General features: G+C 57.9%; 1 protein-coding gene and 1 long non-coding RNA gene across 5 annotated transcripts in view; one reads left to right on the top strand and one right to left on the bottom strand.

Moving 5' to 3' along the window:
- Positions 1–23,822, bottom strand: part of AGPAT3 (1-acylglycerol-3-phosphate O-acyltransferase 3) — a 106,348-nt gene that overhangs the window by 53,646 nt on the left and 28,880 nt on the right. Inside the window, exon 2 of one of the 4 annotated variants that reach the window (XM_021068324.2) lies at positions 22,074–22,136. The exons of 1 other annotated variant lie outside the window; for it this stretch is intronic. The gene's annotated coding sequence lies outside the window, so the exon portion shown is untranslated. Of the gene's footprint in view, positions 1–11,740; positions 11,845–22,073; positions 22,137–23,822 lie in introns of those variants that run through there. 2 more of the 4 variants (XM_021068328.2, XM_021068325.2) reach the window with 2 other exon arrangements.
- LOC146397923 (uncharacterized) lies at positions 15,023–20,790 on the top strand. The gene is made up of 2 exons (XR_014825278.1): positions 15,023–15,846; positions 16,298–20,790. It is a non-coding gene; the product is annotated as an uncharacterized LOC146397923 (long non-coding RNA).

The following is a 23,822-nucleotide window of genomic DNA, read 5'->3' as shown; positions in this document are numbered from 1 at the left end:
CTTTCCCACGACTCTCACGTGGCGGGTGTAAAACACACCGCATCTGAATGCTTAGGAACTTGTTTTATTTATTGTGAAATAAAGGTTGGCACAGGAACGTTGCCAACCCCCTCCTGCAGTAAATAGCATCTCTGCTGAAGGGAGACCCCCCCCATCGGGGTCCTGGGTCCCCTCCACGGCTGGGGGTGCTCAGGACCCCCAAGTGAAGGGGCCTCACCGTCCTGTATCAAGAGCCACCCCAGGTGACAGCGTCATGTGCCGTGACTGCTCTGCTGACCTCATATGACTCCGTGAGAGGTCACCAAGTTACTGGCAGGCCCAGGATTTGAGACCAGTCTGCCCCCTGGCACAGCTGGCTCCCAGGAGCGAGCCGGGCATATTCCGTCCCCAGCAGTTCCCAGGGCCAGGGCGTCCTGGAGTTGCTGCCAACTTCCTTCCCCAGCCTCAGACGTGTATCAAATCAGAGCTAATCATCTCTGCCCCCCAGCTTCCCCAAAGACACCGGGTCGGTGCCCACATCCTGGGCCTCGAGAGAAGGGTCCTGCCCAAACTCAGAAGGGCGGGTGGGCCGGGGCTTTGGGAGGAAAGGAGCTCGCGCCTCCCTCCCAGCGCGGGCACAACACCTCGTCCCTGGCAGCGGGCGCCCTCTCTCACCCCCAGGTCCTGCTGCATTTGTTGGGGTAGCGCCCGCCTGTTTACCAAGTTGGCTCCACACACGAACTCCGGAGAGCCCACCACCACCAAGGGCCGCGTCTCCAAAGGGCTCACTGAGGACTCCGGCCTCTGGAGGCCCCTTCTGCCGGGACACCCCACCCCACACCTCATTCCTGTGCCCAGCCGGCCTTCCGTCCTCCCTGCCCCACACCTCATCCCGTGCCCAGCCGGCCTTCCGTCCTCCCCCACCACACACCTCATTCCTGTGCCCAGCCATCCTTCCGTCCTTCCTGCTGATCGCTGTTCGGGCGGCACTAAACTGGAAAGGCCTGCGAGCTTCCCGAGCTCTCTCCAGGTCCCGGAAGGAGCAGGGAGAGGCAGAGTCTGCGGCTCCCCAGAGGACGCGCTCCAGCCCGGGCGTCCCGCGCCGGTTCCACGCCCCTCCAGGGGGATGCGCCGCCCAGGGCTGCGCTCCGCTGGGGACCAGCCTCAGACATACAAGGCGCCCACAGGAGGCGACTTTCCGCCCTGCCACCGGGAGGTTTCGTGTTCCGCTCTTCAACCCGAGAGCACGTGTGAAATCACCACGTACTTCACGAAAATAAAGCCCACTGGTGGGAAGATCTTGGCTTTGCTGGCTCCGGGGTTGATGAGACGGTGGCAGCAGAGGCCCCAGGCAGGAGGCCGGTGCTCTTGGGGACCAGCTGATACAACGTCCTTCCAATCCACCCCGGGACCTTGGAGAACGCGAGTTACTAAGCAAACCAAACACGAGTAAACATGAGTAAACAGCCCAGGAAAACCAGCGGCCAGGCCTCCAGGGGTTCGGAGCAAAGCTCTGAAACCCCACCAGCCCTGTCTGAGCAGCTGACACAGGTGGGTCAGGATGAACCCTGGCAGAGGGGGGCGCCTTTGCCGGGGGTGGGCCAGGAAACCACCAGCTCCAGTCAAGACGTGGGGTCTACCTGCAAAGCCCTCCAAGGACGTGCCACCGGGCTCTCCAGGCCTCGGCCCCCGCAGGCTCTGTGCATTCAGATAACGAGAACAGGAGTTCCTGTTGTGGCTCAGCAGTGACGAACCCTACTGGTATCCATGAGGATGTGGGTTGAATCCCTGGCCCCGCTCAGTGGGTTAAGGACCCTGTGCTGTCGTGAGCTGTGCTGTAGGTCAGAGACACGGCTCGGATCTGGCGTTGCTGTGGCTGTGGTGCAGGCTGGCAGCTGCGGCTCAGATTCAGCCCCCAGCCTGGGAACGTCCACATGCCGCACCCAACCCCCCCCCCCCAAAAAAGAAAGGCAGATGGAGAACACATTTATTTTTGTCAGGACTGGTCGGCAGGCCTTCAAAAGGCAGCTACGTCCAGCAGGAGGGGATGGCGAGGAAGGCGCAGCTGATGGCCCTTAAAGAAGCCAAGCCACAGGACAGGGAGAAAGGGTCCTGGCCGCTGGACGGTTTCCCTCCCGAAACAGCACTCAACAGCCCAGCATTCTGCACCGAGGCCACACCATGGACACGCCCTTCCCGTGAACCCGCAGCTTCCCGCGACTTGGACCACCAGCTTGAAACTCATCCCAGAAAGAAAACTCCTACGTCGAAAGAGACTTTTAAACAAAACGCACTTTCAGACATGAAATCTGTTGGAACAATTTCTGTGATTCTTAAGAACACATGAATCCGCTTGCTGTGTTCCGAACCACCTCAACTAAAAGTCGCTATTAAAATTTCTATTCAACCTTCAGGCTGCGTGACTGGCATCTGGACCCCCAGCCTGTGGGCTCCCGGGTCCCTCCAGGCGGCTGTCACTCTGGTCTTCAAAGTCCCTGTGAAAGTTCTCCCAGGGCAAGAAGGCCAAGAGGGGAAGCCGTGAAGTTCGCGGCCACGGCGCTGAGGCTCTCCCGCAGCGTTTACGGATGTCAGCAAGAGAGACGCTGGGCGCCCGCCCCAAGGATGTGGCCAAGCGACTTAAGAGCTTGCATCCACTCAAATGACGCGTAGACAGAGAACTGAGCTGCCGCCGGGCAGCAGGCGTGTCCCACCCTGACGTCTGAGTGGTGAAGGAGCTGCTGCTCTTGGGGCAGAACGTCCACTCCAGGGTGGGGGTGGGCAGCTGCTCACAGGCGGAGGAGGGAGCTGGGCGGGACCCTAACCCCCACCTGCCCAGGCAGAAGCAGAAGCTGGAAGCCCACTGGGGAGGGACACCCCCCCCCGCCCCCGCTGTGTGCCCGAACCTCGCCTTTCTCCAAAGCAGAGGCACAGCTGCTGACGTGCTCTGGGCTCCGTCAAACGACAAAGAGAAGAGACTTTGAGGCCACTGCGGTGTAAGGCAGGACCACAGAGCACCCGCTCTTCATCTGCACAGGAGCTTCGCTTGTCCCTCGTAGGCAGGCGCCCCCACTGGTCGGGCACTCTCACGTGCTCCCGCTGCACCTGTAGGGGGCTCAATGGTCCAGCCAGTGGACAGCAGACCGTTCCACACCGCCAATTACCAGCCCCTGTCAGGAAGCAGCAGGCTGGTATGGCCCCCACTAGTCCCAGCTCACTGAGGGGGAGCCCGAGTGGCAGAATTTCAGGCGACAGGTCTACCACCAGCTGGAGTTCACAGTCCTGTCGTGACAGTGTCTGCACGCATGCTCGTTAGTGTCCCCAGGCATTCTGGTGGCTCTGCGTGCACCTGCTTACTCTTCAGCTCTCTCAAGAAGCAGGCACTCTTAGGAGCTTCATTTATAGATGAGGGAACTGAGGCACAGAGAGGTTAAGCAACTCGCCCAGAGTCACACAGTGAGTAAGCAGCAGAGCCAGGCCGTCTAAGGGCCAAACCACCACTTCCTTATATAGGAATTGTGTCCTAAACAGCAAAGAGCAAAACCAACCAAAATGCCCAGGAAATGACTGTTTTCCCAGAGCCACCGGAAGACACATTTCAGTCTCACAGCTGCAGAGAAACCTGTGGGGACGGGCCGGGGCGGGGGGCAGAGTCGGGGTGGAAGAAGCTTAAAGAAGTAGTTTTGCTTCACTAACTCCCGAAACCAGGTCTGAAGGGGCTGGGGGGACTCCAGGGATCCCCCATTTAGCCAGGACGTGAGAGCTGCACCCCTGCCCAGCCCTCCCGCTCCCATGAAACATTTCAAGTAGAAAACACCCCAACTTTGGAACTCTGTTTTTTTTAAGATGTTACAAATTAACGAGATTTTGTAAATTAGTATAGAGCGATACGTTCTCACTGTAAAACCTGGAACCCACTCAGAAATGCACGGTTACCAGGGTAACGGCGGCCGCAGCGCGTCCCACCCCCAGGCCGACGGCTGCCCAGTCGGGGTCTCCTCCCCCGCCCCGGGGCATTTTCAAAGGGGGAGATTCCAAGCAAGCGCACACGGTGGTTTGCCGGACCCCCCTCCCTGCTCTGTGCTGCAGACTGAATGTTCGCACCTGCCCTAATTCACAGCGGGCACCTTAACCGTCTCCAGTGCGCTGGCACCTGCGGGTCCTCAGGAGGTGACGAGGTCATGAGGGTGAAGCCCCTTACGAAAGAGACCTCGAGCTCCCGCCCACCCACCAGGTGAGGTCGCAGCGAGGAGCCTGAGAACCAGGAAGTGGGTCCGCGCCAGACACCGAGTCTGCTGGTGCCTTGATCGTGAACCTCCAGCCTCCAGACCGAGAAATAGACGCCTGCTGCCCGTTGGCCCCACGTCTATGGGGTCCCGTCACAGCAACCGGACCGGGCTAGACACTACAAGCAGAGAAGTCTTTCCAGCCAGGACAAATCTCTCCCTTTCTGAGAAAGTAGTGGAGACCAGAGGGCACTACCTGGGTTCAAATCCTGGCCTCTCCACCCACGAGCTGTGTGACCCTGAAACAGGTATGGACCTCTCTGAGCCCCACTTCCTCATCTGTACAGTGGGGATGACAGTTCCAACATCACGAGGTGTGACTGGGGCAGGACGGGTCCAGGGCCTGCAGTGTCAGCACCGGCATCACGGCTTTCGTGCTTGTGAGGTCAGCCACAGAGCATCTCAGCGTGCGGATGTGTTAGGAGGTCACCGTTCGCCGCCTGAGGACACGCGGGTCACCTCCGCTGTCTCCTTTGCAAGGGACGCCGCATGGAGCATCCTTATACGCTGTGTTGAATGTTTATGTAAGATGGAGCTCCCCAAGAAAAACATAAGCAAAGTTTATGTTTTAAAAGGCACTACCATCTTGGAATTCCCGTCGTGGCGCAGTGGAACCATGAGGTTGCGGGTTCGATATCTGGCCTTGTTCAGTTAAGGATCCGGAGTTGCCGTGAGCTGTGGTGCAGGTTGCAGACGCGGCTCGGATCCCGTGTTGCTGTGGCTGTGGTGGAGGCTGGCAGCTGTAGCTCCAATTCGACCCCTAGCCTGGGAACCTCCATATGCCGCGGGAGTGGCCCTAAAAAGAAAAAAAAGACAAAAAAAAAAAAAAAAAGGAAAGGTACTGCCATCTAGTCCTTTAAAAAGTCACAGCAGTTCATGTGCACCAGGGGTGGGCAGTGCTTTAATCACGTGACACGTGCAAGCACAAGGAAGCTAACGGACAAGAGAAACATGCCTTCAAACAAACGTCTGCGCCAACAACAGTCCCTGGGAGCTGCGGGCGCTCAGTGGCACCTGTGGGACTCACGGGGTGCTGTCACACGGGCCACAGTGCAGCTGCACATGTCTAGCCCGTGTCTGCCTGGCGGCCAATGTGACTGGGTCTCCGTGTACTGTTGTGACTCTTGGCGTCTGGCCCCTCCACGGTCCAGAGATGCCTACCCGGGTCCAGCTGGACTCCACCTCTGTTTAAGCCTCGATGGCTTCCCCACGTTCAGTTGACTTCCTTTGTTTCAGAAGCCCTGCGGGTGACAGCGTGGTGACAGAGCTGCCTCTGTGCTCCCAGCCCTGGTCTCGCTGCCACCTGCAGACGGCACGCTGGTCCTGCGCCCTGCCTGCCTGCCTCTTGCCCCAGACTGTGTGTGGCACGACGGAGCCTCCATCTTTCCCCTTGGGCATGGGGTCGTGGTTGCAATCCGTGAGGGTGGCCGTTCAGACCGTCCAAGCCTCTTCCGTGAAAGAAGCAGCGTCCGCGGGTCCCCTCTGGGTGTGAACCCACCGCCTGCAGGCCCGACTCACGTTTCAGCCTCTAGGATGTGGCTGGCGCGTGAGTCCCTACTGCCAGCTGGGGAGCAGGGTGGAGGAAGCCCAGCGCCAGTTTGCCCCTTCCAGTGCTCAGGACACCGAGACCAGGAGCCTTCTCCCAGGGAGCCTCCTGCACCTCTGTGCTTCTTCCGACGGACACGTACCCCCTATAAACGGCCAGAAAGCCAGCCACCCCCACAGTTTCCAGGGCTGGAAGCCCAGCCCTCCGATTCCCACGTGGGGGCCCCAAGCGTGGAGCACCCTCACCCCACCCTCGGTGTCTGCTGGTCTAATGGGCGGGACAGGGTACCCTGTGCGGTTGAACGGCGTTTTCTGCCCACTGCCCACTGTCCACTGCGCCCTGGGCGGCCCGGGGTCAGCTCCTCCTTGCTGGGCCCCCGCTGCCCATCCTCGGACCCGCCTGCATGAGTGTCCTGCGGGCGGGCCCTGTTGTGCCCAGGGGGCTGCAGCCCCTACCACTGCTGGGCAAGCCTGAGGCTTAGACTCAGGAAGCCCAGCTGGGTGGGACTTTTAAGCCACATTCTTCAACCGGTCGGTGAACAAGCCAACGTCTTCTACGTCCCCTGGCCCCACGCCGACGGGGCGTGGACTTGTTTGTTAGCCCCTAGTGCAGTGTTTTTGCGCCACGGTGTCCTGTCTCGTAACGGTACTATGGCCTCGCACCACCCTCTGAGTGTCCCAACCCACTGCGTGTTTCTGGACGCTTTGCAAACTTGTTCACAGAACAAATTCCATCTGGAGGGAAGTCTGACTCCGATGCAGATTCTGTGTGTACTGTCGGATTTCTCAAGTGCCCCTGACCTTGGTGGGGAGCTCCGTGCCGTTTCGTCCTCCCCACAGGTGTGGGCCTCCAGGTGGCTCCTCCAGAGCCCAGGCCCACACTTGAGGTCCGAACCGAGGGTGCTGAGCAGCAGGGGAGTGACCGTGGGCGGAGGATGGCGATGCCAGGAGCCAGTGGCTGCTGGGGTGCTGAGACCCAGAATGGAGGTTCCCGCCCGCTGCCCTGTGGGGTCCCTGTGCAGGTGTGTGTGGACAGCAGCAGAGCCCCAGGTCCCAGCCCCGGGTCCCCTGCGCTGCTGCGCTCACTGCCTCTGGATGCGTGTTCTCCCTGCATCCTGCCTTCCCACTGACCAGCCAGGCCCCTGGCGGCCCCTCTGACCCTTGGCCAGGTGTTGCCACACCAGCTCCTCAACAGGTGTTGGCAGGCCCTCATTTGTGGTTTTCCGCAACCACTTCCCGAATGGGTGCTGACGGTAACAACAATCAGATACCTGATTGTGAAATGAACAAACTGATGGATGTTTCTAGAAGCCAAGTGGGCAGTCCAATGCCAGGGAATTACCAAGGCCGATCTCTGCAGAAGAAACCTGATCCCATGTCTCGCCATCCTGACACCCGTACCACCGCCTCCCTGCTGACGACGCTCTGTCCTGACAGGCAGGGGCAGGGCAGATGGCTCCCGGGCAGGCGGGGGCTGAATTTGGCACTCACACCCACAGAAACTCAACCGCCAGGCAGACCACACACAATGCTTCTCCCGGTCGTTTCGGCAGCATAAACCCCACCCGACCTCAGAGCTTACGGGTCCACGTTGGTTCTCATACGCATCCCAAGTACTTTATACGCCCCCATCGCCCCTTGCAACGGCTCCCTCCTGTCCCTTGTGTGCCAACGGGATGGCAGTCCTGTCCCCAGAGCCAGCGAGAGCAGGAGTGACGGCCAATCGGCCACCTTCTTTCTCGGCAGACACCCTCCTTAAGAATTCTCCGGATTTCTCGAGAGTTCCCTGTTGGTCAGAGGGTTAGGGATTGGCATTATCACCGCTGAGGCTCGGGTTTGACCCTCTAGCCTGAGAACTTCCGCATGTTGCAGGTGCAGCCAAAAAAAAAAAAAAAAAAAAAAAAGAATTCTCCCATTTCACAACGCAGGGCTGGGCGAGGACCTAAGAGGTGCGTGTGCTGCCGCGGGAGTCGGTCCAGGCAGTTTAGCGGCGGCCCTCCAGCAGCTGACCCAGGGAGACGCAGTGAGCCAAGCACAGAATTTAAAAAGTAAAAGGTGAAATTCATCTCTTGTTTTTTTGGCTGCACCCTCAGCATGTGGAAGTTCCTGGGCCCGGGAATGAACCCGCACTGCAGGTGCGACCTGTGTCACTGCCGTGGCAATGCCAGATGCTAAATCTGCTGCACCACAGGGGAACTTGCTGAAATTCATTTTAATGAGGTATTGCTTTCTGCAGCCCAGTACAGCCAGCACAGCACCATTCCCACACGCAGTCGCTATGAAAACGGCAGGAATGGTTTATTCCATGCGGCCCTTCATCTCGGTCTTTGGTGTCTGTGTATGTTTTAACTCTCCCGGCCCCTCCTCTTTCACGGGCTCAATGGCCACACAGGGCCGTGGCGTCTGCGTCAGACCTCCAGGCTCCGCTGCCCCGTTATGCCACATGTGCAGCAGACAAACGCTCCTGGCCACCCTGATTGGGGAGACACCGCAGACCCAGCAATGGCCCTGCTGTGACAGCCCGAGGGAGCCATCCAGTGTGCCGTGTGAAGCCCCGGAGACAGCACACGGCAGAGCCAACGCAATCCCTTAACGGGCCGGTCCCTGCCTGTCTGCCGAGGCTCAGGCTGAGGATGGACGGGCTGCAGGAACTCGCGGGCATTAACAGGAGCAAATGCACGTCCTCGGCCGCGAGGGGGGCGGTGCCGGGACCAGCGTCAGCCGCCCCAGAGCTCAGGAGGAGCCAAACCCGCAGAGGGTGCAGACTCACTGCAAGCAGGGAGGAGGGAGGCTCTGTGGGGGCAGCTCGCCAGCGCCTCTTAACTCTGGGCCTCAGGGCCGGCCTGCAGAGTGGCCCTGTCCCTCCCTCTGAGCCTTTCAGAGCACCGGAGCCCCATGAGGCGGCGAGGGGGCAGCTTTTATCCTGCCCTCGGCCCTGCCCGCGCCCCAGGAGAGGCAGGAGCAGCAGGGAGGGGAGAAGGGTACCACCTCTGGCTGGGGGAGTCGGGGGGCAGCTTTTCACCCAGGATGCAAGCCAGGGAGGGGAGCGGCCAGCAGAATGGCCTGGGGCAGTGGCGGGAGGCCGGGGAGAGTGGGCTGGCTGCCCTCGTCCCGAGGGGCCGGCACCCGAGAGGCGGGGAGCGATAGGGGAAGAGACGGTGGCTGCGGTCTCCTGTTCCTTGTTTTCAGAGACTGAAGGCTGGGCCCTGCCCAGCCCCCACACCGAAAGAAGAAACGCAGGTCCCACCAATGGACAGCAGCGGGGAGGGGGACGAAGCCATGGGGAAATGGCTCATTCCGCCAAATTCAGGCCGGGGGTCAAGGATACCCACGGGGCGGACTGCTCTGCCACGTGGCAGGAGTCACCTCTGTACACCTGTCCAGCGGGCACGGGCCAGTCGTGAGGGAGCGCCCCGCAGCGGCGGTCAGGACAGTGCAGCTGCTGGGTGCGGCGTGGGGCGAGCGCTGCAAAAGGAACGCCTCCTCCTGCCCGGAACGCAGATGCAACGGCCAGGGGGCAGCAGCCTCCTTGAGACCAGCAAGCCCCAACCAGGACAGGAGCTGCAGGCAGAGGCGTCAGAGGGAGCTGGGTCCCCTGGTGTCATGGAGCTGCTGCCCTCGTCCCCGGGGCCTACTGCTAACGCGGAAAACACCGGCCTGCCCCGATCTGTTATAACACTTGAGCGTGGGCTGAACCCGCTCCCAGCGGATGCGGAGGTCTCGGGAAAAGAGGATGAAAGTCGATCCTGGAATCAGTGAACTCTGTCCTGAGCAGTTTACGAATCCCCCAACTCGTCAACGTGGTTCTGGCTCCTGCGCTCCCCGTTCAATCCCCTCTACACTGGAATTGATCCGTGGGTCCGAGCCCGAAGGGAGCCAGGGAGCCTGCACCCAGGTCTTCTGACTGAACCCAGCCTTCCGAGAGCCCCCCAACACACACACACACACACACACACACACACACACACACACACACACACACACACACACACACACGTGTTCCCCATCTCTCCCGTCCCCTCCCAGAGTGAACGCTCGCCTGCCCACAGCTCCAAGCCCCCCGCGGTGTTGGGAGGGAAGCAGAGGCTTGGGGTGGGAACACACGGCCAGGCCACAGCACCCTGGTTCCAAAGCCGACCAAGGCCAGGCTCCTCCACGCACAGACCATGGGGCCCCCAGTCCTGCTGCTGGTCCCCCGAGAACCCCCCACCCGCAGGGGCCCCAGCGGCAGCCCCTTGGTGACACTTCGCAACTTGCCCCTCGAGGCACTTACGCAGATTCCTTACCCTGAAACGTCAAACACAAGCAAGCGCTGTCTCAGACACCCTCTGCCCGGCTGTCGCAGCAGCACGGGTCCAAGAGCGACCGAACCCAATGGGCGGCTCCAGGTGCACAGCCTGGGGATGTGGGCTGGTTCGGGACCAAGTGCCAGCCTCGGACAGGTTACTGCACACACGTGCACACACACGCGCACAGGCAGACACACGACCCCAGGCCCCGGCCCCTGAGCTGCAGGACCGGCCGGTGCAGATGCCCCCAGGCCTGGACCCCAGAGCCGGTGAACACCCCCTAGGGTTACAGGCCACGGTCTGAAGACAGGACTGGGAGAAGAGGCCCCCCGGCCCCTCGCTCCCATGCGGGCTCCTGCCCAGCCAAACCCATCGGGGGTAACCCCAGCACCCCTCGCCATGGGGCAAGCAGTGCCTGCGTCTTTCCTCCCTACCCACCCACCCGCCCCCCAAGTCCTCCCCAAAGCGGGCAAGACACCCCCCTTTACTGGGTCACTCTCCCCAGTGCCAGGCGTGTGCATCCCAGCTCGGAGCACAAGGCAGAACCCGTTTGGTGCCCTCCCTGGGCCCGTGCTCACCCCCCACCCCCTGCCAACACCCCCCCGACACACGCATCCCACACACGCATACCCGACACCTCGCAGGCCAGGTCTCTGTCTCCCAGCCCGTACTGCTCCCAACGGCGAGCCGAGGCCCTCTGTCCAGTGAGGACCACGGCCGCCGGGCATCTGCTGGGCGCCCCACTGGATGAAAAACAACACCCCCCACTGTGTCCACAACACTTGTGCCCTGGGTGCTGGGCCTACTGGCCACACCCCCGCTGCCCTGCGTCCACCTGCCGTCCTCCCGCTGGGGCCCTTCGGCCTCGGCCGCCCCCGGGAGGGTGGTCTTCTTCCTCAGCATCCAGCCCAGCCATCACTCGGCCACAAGCCCCGTGAGCGTCCTCCTCGGCACCCGGGAACTGGCGTCTGGGTGTTTATTCGCCAGTTTATCACCACCACCTGCCCACCCTCGCTGCCCCCTGGAACCCAGCCCTTGGAGCCGAGAAGGGCCCTAGAAGCCGATGAAAATAAACGGCCTGACAGTGGGGCCTCACGCACATTTCACATTTGTGTCCCTCCCCCCAGGAGCCCAGGCCTGCTCCAGGCTCCGGGGCCTGCTGGCCGTGCCCCCGCCCCGTGGCCGTGGCCCGCGGCTGGCCCTCCGCTGAGGTTAGTGATCGCTGAATAAGAGCTGCACTGTGCCCTGCCCACGCCTGGCCCCGGCCTCCCCGTGAGCGGCCTGTCCTGGAGGGACCCGGGCGGGTCTTGTTCTTGCGGACAAGCCACGGGGACGCCAAGGCTCCAGACCCGGGGCAGCAGACCCCTTTCCTGGACACCCGACCACAGCCCGCCTTTCCTTCAAAGCGCTAAAGGGCACCGCTCCCTGGAGGCGACCTGACTTGTGGAAAGACAGCGTGTGCGGCTGGTTAAGGTTTGTCCCGCACGTGCCGCCAAGACCTCCCCCACCCCCACCCCCGCTCAAGGTCCCGCTCCTCGCCCCCGAGGACTTCGTCTCCCAAAGAGGGACTCTTTCTCGCTAGACAGCATTTGCCCCCCAACAAAGCAGCCTGCGTCCCCACAGCGCATCGAGGCTTTTGCAAACCTTTACAGGAGCGGCATCAAGACAGAGGGACGTCAGGAGGGAGACCCGACGCCTGCACCTACCGCTGGTCGCCCGCGGCCTCCCGCGCCCGGGGAACAGTCTCCGCCGCAGCGGCCGGGCGCAGCCACCTCCCCCGACACCCGCCCGGCCCATCCCGAGACTCCAGAGGTCAGAGAAAGATAAGCACAGCCCCGGAGACTCGGCCAGAGAACCGGCGGCTGGAGCGCGTTACTGATTAACACAAGGTCGCCCATAAACCCCGAGGCTTTTATCATCAACGGAAAACAGGTTGCTAAGGCGCCAAATAACGGAGCTGCTCCAGAGTCATTCACTGCTGGCTAGAGCCAGCGTCTGGCCCCATTCCTGGTGTCACCAGAGCCAGGACGGACCGGGCAGCATGAGCCCCGCGCCGCCCAGGAAGACACGCTGCAGCACAGGAGCGTGGGTGTGTCACGGCCAGCACGGCCCGGGCCAGGGAGCTGCCCCGGGAAGGGCCTGAGCTGGGCTGGCCGTGCTCACCGAGGTCGGCTATCGGCGTGGACCGATGCTTCGATGCAGTCGGGGCGGGTGGGCACCTGGATGGAGAAGCACCAGAAGAGAAAGGCCTGGCCGAGCTTCCTGGGGTGGGGGCAGGGAGGGACACGGCAGGGGGGGGCGCGTGCGACCTGCCCCAGTGTCACTTCTTCAGGCTCCCGGTTCCTCGTCTGCAGACGACACCCAGAGCCTGTCTGGCCACAGCAGGGCCTCCTCGAGAGCAGAGGAGCAAACCTCCAGCCCGGTGCCCCATGGGCCCCAAAACAGGGGCGAAGACACCTCGAGCCCAAATCCTGGCCCTCAGGCCCTCGCCCTACCGGGGAGCAGAGAGCAGCCAGCCACGCACTGTCCCAAGCCTCAGGCCCTAGGGCAGAAAGGGAGCCCTCCGAGGAGGGGCCAGGTGGGCGGGTTGGGCAGACTCGGTTCAAGAGCAGGCAGGGAAGCCAGGGAGGGGTGGTGGATGATGACGAGGGAGGCAGGCAGAGGCCCAGGGTCACGAAACAACAGCCGTCTGCTGGATTTACAGGAAGCCGCAACGCTAAGAGAGGACGCCGGAAAGACGGAACCTGGAGCCAGGAGTTCCCTGGTGGTCTAAGGGTTAGGATTCGGCACGTTTCTCCCTGCAGCCTAGAGCAATCCCTGGTCTGGGAACTGAGGTCCCACGTGAAGCTGCTGCCCCACCAGGGCAGGAAAAAAAAAAGAAGGCAAAAGAAAGACACAGATGCGAACAGGAAGAAGGCAGGCATAACAGAGCAGGGCTGAGAAACAGACATGAAGGCACGAGGTCCTGGGGAGGTGAAGAGGGCAGGGACAAGGTGGGGACAAGGGGGGACAAGGGGGGACACGGGGCTCCGTGGGCTACGACGGTCTGAACCCTTGCCCACAGCAAAGCTGGAGGACACGTCTGAGGCCAGGGAAGCCCGGTGAGGAGCTCTGGGGAGCTCCACTGGGGAGAGAAGACTGGCAGAGAGAGCTGTGTACCAGGACGTGCCGCGTGCTGACAATGTCAGGGGGAGAGGCAGGGCCACCCCAGCACCCCACGGGTTCCAGCAGGCTCACTGACGAACAGCGGGGCAGCTGACAGCTGGCAGGGGGAGCCCAGGTGTGCAGGGGCGTTGGAGCAGGTGCGGGGGTGGGGGGTGGGCATGTCGGGGGGGTACAGGGCATCTATTGCGGCTCCTGGTAGAGAGACTGCAGACCTCCTCCAAAAGGGGGAGACTTGGGGTCCGACAGAAGCCAATGCACGCTTTCCCTATGACCGAGTCCACACCACGAAACAGAAAACAAAACACCAGGCCGAATGAGAACAGACAGCACCTACAGAACAACATGGGTGTAAGGGCTGCGTGTGGTTGCCCCCCAAATACACAAAACGCCGACAGCGCCAATCCCAATACAGGGTCAGGTCAGTCCGTACGATAGGCTAAACCAGCTACGCAAAGGGAAATAGCTTCACACTGGCCTGCGACACAAAGCCCAGTTCTGTGAGGAACAAGAGAATAAATGCTTCAACCGATGCAGCAGTCTTGAAAATAATGACTAAACACATGTAGCGGGAAAATGCCCCGCCGTCGGGTGCAAAATCTCAATGTCAGAGAATAAAATATCTGGCAAGTGATTAAATAAGACAAAGCAGGAATATTTATAACAGTGGAAACGCAAATTCTTAAACATATAAACTGAATGTCTAAGTACCAAATAATCCAGCTGTACTTGTCACAAAGCAGAATTTACAGGTGATGCCAAAGAAACGGAGCAAAGCACGTCAATAACAGGAGATGGCGATACAAGAATTAAAAGAGACTGGATGGAGTTCCCTTGCGGCGCAGCAGGTTAAGGACCTGGTGTTGTCACTGCAGCAGCTGCAGCTGTGGTGTAGGTTTGATCCCTGGCCGGGGAACTTCCATATGCCTCAGGAGTAGCAAAAAAAAAAAAAAAAAAAAAAAAAAAAGCCCAAAAAACAAACAACCCCACCCCCCCGCGAAATAAGACAGATGACAGAGGCTGTAACAGCAGCAAGGCTGATCACGTGGATTTAAGGACATGTGGCCAATCCTGTGCTTAACAAGACAGCGCCTGCCTTCTTTGAATGGCTCGTAGAAACGTTCAATAACAGTGTCCATTGATGGAGCAATGAGGAAATTTTCAACAAATCCCAAACAGGAAATCAAATACGAAAAATATTCCCTAGAAATTAATGATGGAATCAGGAAGCAGAAATGGCCTTTCTGCCCTCCAAAATGTAAACATTCTCCTCTCCGATGTTCCGTTCTAGGGAAAGCAGAGACGCAGACTGCAGAATTTGTAGAAAACATCGTGAAAACTAAAGCACACATTAAACACTTTAAATCTTTAGGAACGGCAGCATGAAAATAAGAGCGAAGCCTCCACTTCAGAAAAGTTAGGAGAAAATTAAAGTAACTGAAGGAATGAATAAGGGAAAAAGCAAAAGTGAGTTAGAAAAAAACACTGCAATTAACAGCTAAATCTTTAAAAGCTGGTTTTTGAAAAAAAAAATCAGTGAAACAGATAAGTCCTCCGTAGAAATAAAAATCAACTAAGGTAATGGAAATTAACAGTACATAAATTAGAATAACCATCAAAGGAAAATAAATTTAAAAAAATAGAAATAATTGTGCATCGTTATGCAAATAAATTTGAAAATCTAGATGAAATGGACAATTTTCTAAGGGAAAAAAATATATCAAAAGTGACTATAAAAAAGAAAGAATGTCTGAACAGAACTAGTTTTTTTTTCTTTTCTTTTTTTTTCTTTTTGGCCTCTCCTGCCTGCGGAAGTTCCTGGGCCAGGGATGGAACCTGCACCACAGTAGTGACAACGCCAGATTCTTAACCAGCTGAGCCACTAGGGAGCTCCTGAATGGACCTATTTTTATAAAATTAAAAGAGATTTCTGTCAGAGATACTGCCAATGAAAGATACCAAACCAGATACTTCAAAAGTGAATTCTAACCAATCGTATAAAAACAGATGATCTTAACATGATCTAACCTTCTCCAGAACATAGAAAAGGAAGGAAATTTCCAAGTGCCTCTTTTTGAAGCAAGTGTGACGTTGAAGCCACAATGTGAGAATGAATTCGGAAGGCAGGGGTGAAGGAAGGAAACTGGTCCAAATCAACACTCTCGAGTGTGACGTGAGGTCCCCAGGGGTCCCCAGGGCCGTCAGGGATCTGAGAGTCGTCTGTTTTCCAAGCACATACTTGGTGACGCAGAATTTTCTTTACAACCCTCCACCAAGCAACACGGTAAGACACACTGATGCAGAAGCAGATGTTTCAGGGGTCCCTTAGGTCAGATGTCTGAGAGGCGAATTACATCGTAGAAATAGGAAATAACACCTCTCCCTCATTACACTTCTCTCGGTTTTGGAAAGTGTAGTTTTTCTTAATTATAAATGTTTGTTAACATGTTATGAGGTTATTGCTACTCTTTCAAATAAATTATTATTATTATTATTATTATTATTTTTTGTCTTTTTGTCTTTTGTTGTTGTTGTTGTTGCTATTTCTTGGGCCACTCCCACGGCATATGGAGGTTCCCAGGCTAGGGGTCCAATCGGAGTTGTAGCCACTGGCCTACGCCACAGCTCACAGCAACGCGGGATCCGAGCTGCGTCTGCAACCTACACCACAGCTCACGGCAACGCCGGATCCTTAACCCACTGAGCAAGGGCAGGGACCGAACCCACAACCTCATGGTTCCTAGTCGGATTCGTTAACCACTGCGCCACGACGGGAACTCCTCTTTCAAATAAATTATTAAATAAGTATTTTAAAACATTATGGCGTTCCCGTTGCAGCGCCACGGAAACAAATCTGACTCGCAACCATGGGGTTGCGGGTTTGATCCCTGGCCTCTCTCAGTGGGTTAAGTGTTTGGCGTTGCCGTGAGCTGTAGTGTAGGTCGCAGGTGTGGCTCGGATGCCACATTGCTGAGGCTGTGGGCCGGCAGGTGTAGCTCTGATTTGACCCCTAGCCTGGGAAACTCCATGTGCTGTGAGCGTGGCCCTAAAAGGCCAGCAAAATAAAATAAAATATTCTGTGTTAATTTCTCAGCTATTGCATATCAGCAGCAGTTTCTCAAGTGCAGCACTACTGATATTTTGGACCGGGTGCTCCTCTGTCTCGGGCTGTCCTGGGCACTGCAGGTCATCTGGCAGTACCCCTGACTTCTACCCACTAGGTGCCAGTCCAGGAGAGACACCCCACCACACCAGTCATGTCTTGCCGAATGCCCCCTTGGGTGGGGGAGGGCCACCCCCAGCTCGGAACCACAGTAGTCGTGACCCACAAGAACAAAAAGCCATTGGAGGACTCAGCGCTTTTTTAAGAGTGTGAAGAGACCAAAAGTTTGAGACCCACTGCTCTCTCCCAGTGAGGATACATACAAAAATTCCTTTAAAAACCAGCAGGCGGAATCTAAAAGCACATTAAAAAGACAGCACATCATGACCAAGTGGGGTTTGCTCCACGAATGCAAGGGTGGTGTGACGGCAGGAAATCCATTCATGAAAGTCGCTGTCTGTCTTTAAAGCGAGTGCTGGGCAGGTAACTTCACAAGGTCCCACCTCACGTCCGGATGGTAACCCTCAAGAGACGCGGGGCAGCTTAGAGGGTCAGGCTCACCATGGGCTTCCCCCGGAGGGGACGCGCCCACCGAACCCTTCCCGTGTGAGGACCCCCGAGTCCGCACTCGCTTAGCGGAGGAATGCTAGAAGCATCAACAAACACCAGCAAGCCAAACATGCCTGTGACGTCGCAGGCCAGTCACAGGTGTGGCTACGGACAGGACACGCACAGCAGATGTGTGTGAGCAAACTGGTTCCAGCCACGTCGTCAAAAAGCCAGAACAGGAGTTCCCGTCGTGGCGCAGTGGTGAATGAATCCGACTAGGAACCATGAGGACGTGGGTTCCATCCCTGGCCTTGCTCAGTGGGTTAACGATCCAGCGTTGCCGTGAGCTGTGGTGTAGGTTGCAGACGCGGCTCGGATCCCGCGTTGCTGTGGCTCTGGCGTAGGCCGGTGGCTACAGCTCCGATTCGACCCCTAGCCTGGGAACCTCCGCATGCCGAGGGAGCGGCCCAAGAAATAGCAAGAGACAAAAAAAAAAATAGCCAGAACACATCATGACCAAAGCTGGTTGACGCCAGGACACAGGAGCGGTCGGCCACAGCCACATCAGTTCATCCGGTCAGCGCTGACAAGGGACACGGAAGAAAAACAGCTCGATTACTTCCTGAGATTCAGGAAAAGCAGAGGCTGGCACGCAGCGCGGCCAGCACGGTCGGGACCTCGGCCGTGGCCACGTCCCCCCAGAGATCTCCCTGCGGCCCCTGTGATGAGACAGGGGGACAATGAGAGAAACGGGGTGAAGAAGAAGAAAAGCCTCCACCATTCGCAGGCGATGTGACGTCTACGCAGAAGGTCCAGGACGTCCTTGAGGCAAGTTACTGGGAAACAAAGGTCCGCGGGCGGCGGGTCAGCCAGGCTGTGCCCCCCTCCTCCCCGGGGCTGCTCCCGGCTCCCAGGAGAAAGCGCTCCCGTCGGAGCGGGACCGGGAGCCAGCGAAGCGGCCCTGAGCCCAGAGGGAGCCAGACCCCCCCGCCCCGCGCCCCCCGGCAGGTACGCGAAGGCCAGGCATCCCTCCCCCTCGGAGCTGGTGTGTCCGTGTTTCTGCAGACACACTTCCTAATTTCCATTCACACGGGGGGGGGGGGGCTTCCCCAGACGCCACGGCCTTCTGTTTCAGCCAGAGCCCTGGGCAAAGCCAGGCTGGTGGCGGCACGGAGTGCTGGTGCTCCAGGCTCAGTGACTCAAGAGGCTCCTTGTCAGCTCTATTCACCGAGAGATGGGAGCTGCCAGGCGGACGGCGGCTGCAGGACAGGCAGAGTCCGAGGGAGGCCCCAGCCCTGTTCCCGCTGCTGCTGCTCTGCTTGCCCTTTAGATGCTTGACGGATGCAGCTCTGCTAACGAACACGGGTGACCCAGCGACAAAATGCATGTAATTATGCATGCACACAACCCTTTACATGTGACCCAAAGAGGAACGTGGTGGTACGGAGTGTTCCAGAAAACAGACACCCCTTGGTGGGAAGGGAATCTTCCACGTAGAGCCCACCTTCCCCCACCCAGCCCCGCCCCCACCCCATTTCCTCCCCACCAAAGGGCAAACAGCACCAGCCAGGGTCTCCACGTTGGCAGGAGGCAAAGCCCCCTTCCAGCAGGCCAGGCTTCTGCGCCGGGCGGGGCTGCTCAGACACCGCAGAGCCTCGAGGCCCTCGTCGTGGTCACCTGACTGTCTCCGGCTCGCCGCCAGCCCTTCCACACCAGAACGAGTGTGCCCGCTCCATGACACTTTCTCAGACACGCACGCACATCTCAAGTCTTGAAAGCACACCCTGGTTCTAATAAACTCATTAGAACCAGGTACCTGTGCTCTGAAATAATCCCCCAGACGTTCTCACAGAGCAGGAGCATGCGTGTGCATGTGTGTGCATGTGCACGTGTGCATGTACATCCAGCCATGCCCTTTAAGACCTGCATAAAAGAGGAAGTTTATGTGTTTTAAACGAGCGAGACCTGTGCACTAGAAGCCAACCATGCAAGCGGAAAGCAAGGTGTGCCAGTGTACGTCATGGCGCATAAACACATTTTTAGAAACTGCGTGTGTGTTCTCATGTGCATTTTTTGACAAGTTCTGGAAGGATTAACCACCAACCGTTTATACGTAGTTCCCTCCAGGAGAAAGGGCAGGATTGCGGATGGAGTAAAGAATGAAATGATTATTTATTAGATTTGGTTCTGTGTTTCATTGTTCTGAGCACACATTATTTCTTTAATTACAACTTAATTATTAACAAGCATTTGCCTTCCTTGCTTGTAAAGTGCCAACCTTTTGTCTCTGCGGTGGTTACGAAGTCTAACTGACTGGCTGAATGCTGATAAGGCTGCTCTTTAAGGGGAGAAACTTCTCCCGCAGGCCACACGCCTTCTTTAGACACAACTTGGCCGGTCAAAGTCTAAGCCCTTTGCTCGTCCCCTCCTGTCACCTTCAGAGCAAAGACAATCTGCTGCGCAGGGGGGCCCCCACCTCGCCCAGCCCCTGGCCCCCTGGACTGAGTCCGAGCCCTCGGCCCATGTGGGCCACGGGGTGGGGGCGGGGAGGGAAGGCACCGAGTCAGCATCAGAACGTAAGCAGGACGAAGGAAACCTCCCGATTCTCTTAAACTTGAAAGAAAAGCTGGTGGAAACTCCAGGCCCCAGAGCCCGAGTCCACCCACAGGACCACCCCCTAGCCGGGGTCCCTAGCCGGGGTCCCTAGCCGGGTTCCCCCAGCCTCTCCCTCCCTCCCCGCAGCATCCTGCAGGGCTGGCAAGGCACGACGGCCCCCCCAGGTGTCCACGGGGCACCAGGGGCCAGCAGGGACAGGGCAGGGCACCAGGACAGCAGATGGGCCCCCCAGGCAGGTGAGCACAGGCAAATGGCTTATCTGGAGGCTTCGTCCTCATGGGGAAACCGCTACTAACACGACGCCCTCCACATGGGCGGGAAGAGAAGTGATTGATGAGGGACTTTGAAAGCGCTCAGCTCGGAGCCCACGGGCGTAACCACCAAGGTAAGAGCTCTCCAAAGAGACCGCACCACGTTGCAGCCACCACGGCGTCAGAGCCCCGAAGCGCCGGCCCTTGTCCACTGGGCTCCGCCCTTCCGCTTTGGGTGGCGCGATTCAGACAGCGCCCCCTGCAGTCCGTGCCCCTCATTTCTCTGACGACCGATGAACGTGCACGTCTTTTCAGATGTTTATTAGACGTCTTTTGAGTGGTGTCAGTTCAAGTCATAAATGAATGATTTTGCTTAAAATTTCAATATTGATGATCACTAGCTCGGGGGCAGGGAAGTGTTTTGTTTTCTCTTTCCTGCCTCTAAAAATTGGTGAGTTGTATAGATGTCACTCAAAGTCCTTTTTGACCATGTTGAGTTAACCTGGCCGCGTGCTCGGTTATAAACCCGATCTGGGAGTTGTCACGCACTGTCTCCCCCGCGCCGTCCCGTCCTTGCTCCCCGTCCTCAGTCGTTACCGACCTCCGAGGTCCCGTCCCCAGCAGACAGGGAGGCCAACCCGATTTCCATCTCCAGCTTCCCCAAGTGCTGCCCTTCCGGGGGAGGCCTGGCCGATGACCAGTGACAAGGGTGACTCTCCCCCAGGAACAAGCCGATGGCGATGACACAGGCCTGCCATGCACAAGGCAGCACGCTTCACAGACCGAACGGCTCTTGGTGCTACCGGAGGCCCCTGTGGCCATCGCAGGCCACGCCCTGGGCAGTGGCCGTTCCGGGGCGAGAAGCCTTTTAGCCCTGCAGCCAGGTGATAGTCAAAAAGAGAGGAACACACCTGAGAGCTCAGCCTCAGGTTACAACGTGGCCTGATGCTCTTCCGCCGCTTGCGGCCACTGAACAGCTGGGACCAAAGCTGTGTGTTACATCAGCACCAAAAGAGCCAAAAGAGGAAGTAAACATTTGTTGATTCAGAACGTCGGAGCTGAGACACACAGAGAACACTGGGCGCTGAGAGGTGTGGCGTGTCTCATATTTATACCACCAGTTATCCAACTTTATCATAACGAAATGCATAATCACTAAGAGATATGAAACAGAGTAATTTTAATTTGAAAACCAAGGACTGCAGTGTTCCCTTCATATATTTAAGCAGCATCGCTTTTAATAAATCGTGACTGTAAATATAAAAAGGATGAGATTGGCGCTGGCTTGGCGTTAACCGACTAGTCGTTACCAGCACACGGAGCCACTACTGCCCAGGAGGGTAAACTGCCTGCCCACCCAGAGCTGGGAATCAAGAGCTAAATTTGTCAACTTCCTAACGTGATGGCTGGACTTGCTCTCTGCAGCCAGCACTTTAAAAGGTCTCCCAGGCCTGCAGAAGCAATGGCAGAGGGAGGCCTTCTGGTCATGGCTGGATTAATACAAACAGAAGCTGTCACTCAGTCACCTCATGCAACAGACCCCAAGACCGGGTGCACAGAAGGGGGGCGGTCGGTGCAGAACCAAAGGCAGGACCACCCGGAGTCAGGACACGGGAGAACGGGAGAGGGCCCAGGTCACGGGAGGTCACTCTGTGGGACCGGCTCTGTCCTCAGCCTCGGATGAACCAGGGCCACCCCATCCGTGCTCTCTGCCAGCTGCTCGTTGTCCAGGGGCTTCGGGGGTAAGAGGGCCCTCCTGCAGGAGCACAATATCCGACGGCAAACGTGCACCCTGACCTCCAGGGCGTGGTCCACCCGACGTCCACACTGGTCAGTCACCTCCATGTCAGAGAGACCCCCGGGCTTCCAGTCAGCTCGCAAAAGCTGGTCTGGCTCTGGCCCCACAGTCGTCCCCCCCGAACCCAGCAGCGGCTTCCGCTCGGCCCCGAGGTCATCCTTCCAGGAAAGGCCGGAAGGGGAAACCACGTCACCTGAACCTTGTCACTTGGACGTCGGACAAGTGGGAACTGATTACAACGCATATCCTTTGGCTGTAAGAAAAAGAGCATCAACCAACAACGCCTCAAGGTCCCGCTCTGCGCCCCACTCGGTCCCTTTAATGTCGCTGAGGCGGGATCGGCGAGCCTGGCTCCCAGGGCGACAGACTGTGGTGTCTGCCAGCACAGCCAGGTCCAGATCTCTGGGGCGGGACTCACTCCAAGGCTGCTCCAGGGAACAGAGACACACGCACACGCACACACGCGGCTCAAGTGCCAGCCGCCTCCCTCTCACTCACCGAGGCACGGGGTCGGCAGGGTGGGCGGGAACGAGGGTCCTTGGAGGTTTCCGACGAGAAGGCCTGAAAGTGAAAGGCACAAACGGGAATGAACTTGGGCAGGACTGGAAAACCTCAGTGAACAATCTGCACGCAGCGAGGGCGGTTTCGGGTGAACTTCAGCTCCTGATGACAACAGCACAGTCCGCGAACTCCGCAACCCCCCCGCGACACAGCCGACGGGGGCCTTTCCGAGGGCTGCTACACCCTCCCCCGCCCCACACGCAGCCCCATAGACGGCCCGCAATGAGCAGACGGGAGCGATCCTGAGGTCACACCCCAGCAAGGACTGCGGAGCACTTTCAGCCTCCCCTGCAGGCTCCTGGGAACAGCGGAAGGTGGGCGGCCGCCTGCGACAACGGAGCAAAACAGTCTCCAGGCCCCTGGGCTCCCTCCGGGCTCTGGCTCCCAGGAGGAGGCCGACCTCGACCTCACCCTCACTCCGAGGCCTCCAAACCCACCGACCCTGCAGGACGCGCTCCTCCCGGCAGCCCAGCCCGCCCTCCAGCACAGCTTCGGCCTCTGACCGACAGAGCAAGACCCTGGGCCTCCTGGCTAGTTTTAGCCTTGTGTTTGTTTGCTTGCTTGCTTTCAATTGTGGTAACAGACACATAAAAATTACCATTTAAATCACCTCTCAGCGTACAATTCAGAGGCATGAGGCACCTTCACACTGTGGGGCCACTGTGGGGCACCACCGTCCAGCCAAGCTCACCTTCCCAAGTGAAAGTGCCCCATCCCTCCCTCCCTCCCACCCCCACCCAATCCCCTGGTGCCCGCCATCCTGCCTGCTGTGTCTATGAACTTGACGCCTCTGAGGACCTCGCGTGAGCGGAACCCCGCGGTGCTTGTCCTTTGGTGTCCAGGCATTGTGTCCTCAAGGTCCGTTTATGTCGCAGCAGGTGTCAGAATTTTGTTTTCAAGGCTGAATGCTATTACTTTATGTGTATACACCACGTTTGTTCTCTAAGTCTTCAGGTTTCAGCGTTCGCCTTCAAGTCTGATCCACAGTGAGTTAATTTTTTAACGTGGGACAAAGGCTCACGGCCGTCCAACAGTCCTGGCACCATCTGCTGGCAATGTTAACCTTTGCCACCGAATTACGTTGGAACTTCTGTTGGAAATAAATGGACTATCAATGCGCGGGTTTGTTTCGAGAATCTACTCGGTTCCACGGATCTTCAAGCACACCTTCTGGCCGGTTCCACGATGTCTGCGTTACTGTAGCCATAGAGGAAGTCCAGTTCCTCCCACCAGCTCCTCTTTCGTTGGCTTCTTTAAAATTGCTGCCGCTCTCCTAGGTTCTTGGATGTCCATGCAAATTTTAGCTTGTACATTTCTACAAAAAGCCTTGCCAGGGAGTTCCCAGTGTGGCTCAGCGGAAACAAATCTGACTAGTATCCATGAGGACTCAGGTTCGACCCCTGGCCTCGCTCGGTGGGTTAAGGATCCAGCATTGCTGTGATCTCTGGAGTAGGCTGGCAGCTGCAGCTCCAATTCAGTCCCTAGCCTGGGGACGCCCATATGTCATGGACGCGGCATTAAAAAAAAAAAGGTAAAAAAAAAAAAAGCCTTGCCAGCCTTTTGATTGCGATTGCATTGAATCTATATATTAATTTTGGCAGACCTGACATTTTATTTTATTTATTTATTTTTTTTAATGTATTGCTCTTTTTTTTTTTTTTTTTTTATTTCCCACTGTACAGCAAG

The sequence above is a fragment of the Sus scrofa genome, chromosome 13, assembly GCF_054392235.1.
Source record: "Sus scrofa isolate SSC_HxYL_T2T_F1_AM1 chromosome 13, Sscrofa_HxYL_maternal_Yorkshire_Landrace_v2.0, whole genome shotgun sequence".
In the NCBI taxonomy this organism is placed as follows: domain Eukaryota; kingdom Metazoa; phylum Chordata; class Mammalia; order Artiodactyla; family Suidae; genus Sus; species Sus scrofa.
This window is presented reverse-complemented; position numbering and strand designations above follow the sequence as displayed.